At 34.8% G+C, this 1,028-nt stretch overlaps 1 protein-coding gene across 1 annotated transcript in view; it reads right to left on the bottom strand.

Annotated features, from left to right (window-relative positions):
- The window catches only part of LOC108491115 (disks large homolog 1), a gene marked incomplete at its 5' end in the record, with an annotated part of 68,726 nt that overhangs the window by 25,024 nt on the left and 42,674 nt on the right, over positions 1 to 1,028 (bottom strand).

Here is a 1,028-nt window from a genome sequence, read left to right as displayed (position 1 = left end):
TTATTCACAGTATTAAAAATAAACTTTTCAATTGATGTTCTTTTATAGTAATCTAATTGCAATGGATTTTATTGATGTATCTGTGACTTGTAAATGACATGAAGACTTATATAGAAAGGTACTTTAAAAAGTAGTTGTTGGTTTATACTGAGTACAATATTGTATAACTGTAATAATTCAACTGTAAACCTAAAAATTTACAGCCAAATTTGAAAGAGATGCATCCTACCTCAGGAAAACGTTATTGAATATGTCAATTGTGTTGTAATGATATGCTTCTTCTAAGTATGTTGTTATTAAATAAATCATTTAAAAAAAAATTATGTGTCTGTGCATGTGAATGCAGGTACCCACAGAGGCCCGAAGAGGGTGTTAGATTCCCTGGAGCGGGGTTACAGGAGGTTGTGAACTACCCAAAGTGAGTGCTAGAAGCCAAACTCATATCCTCTCTATAAGAGTGGAATACTCTCTGACCTGCTGAGCCATCCCTCCAGCATGACTAAGTACATTACTAAGTACATTCTAAGTACATTAGTACTTTATCTAAAACATACAGTGAGGATATTTCTTTTCCTGTGTACGTATCCTCGTTGATTTTTAAATTTGTTCGGTGGTTCTCTCAAAAAACTGTTAAACTGAGAACATGAGTGAAGTGAGTGTCAGATGCTGTGCGGTGCAGGCAGTGTACCTCGGTGTGCGGTGCGCCTCACATGCACTGCTCTATTTTTCCTGGGTTAAATCTAAGGACTGAAGAGCCACACTCCCTATATTCCCTATATTCTTAATTGTTGTAAAGTATCTCAAGTCAGTACTACCATCTTCAGTAATGCAGACTAGCAAACAGAATTCAGCACTGTTTAGTAAACTGTTCAAAGTTAAAAGCATAAGTGGTTGGAATGAGTTCCAAAAAAAACCCTATGTGATTTATAAACTGTTAAGACATTTTTTTTTTTAAAACTGTAAGACTATGACTGTTTTAACTATTTCCAATAATAGTGTATGCTAAGTTAGGGACACTTTGAGTAAAT

Source organism: Nannospalax galili, unplaced genomic scaffold (assembly GCF_000622305.1).
Source record: "Nannospalax galili isolate Female #2095 unplaced genomic scaffold, S.galili_v1.0 scaffold598, whole genome shotgun sequence".
Lineage (NCBI taxonomy): Eukaryota > Metazoa > Chordata > Mammalia > Rodentia > Spalacidae > Nannospalax > Nannospalax galili.
Note: the sequence above shows the minus strand (reverse complement) of the source record. Positions and strands in the feature narration are given on the sequence as shown.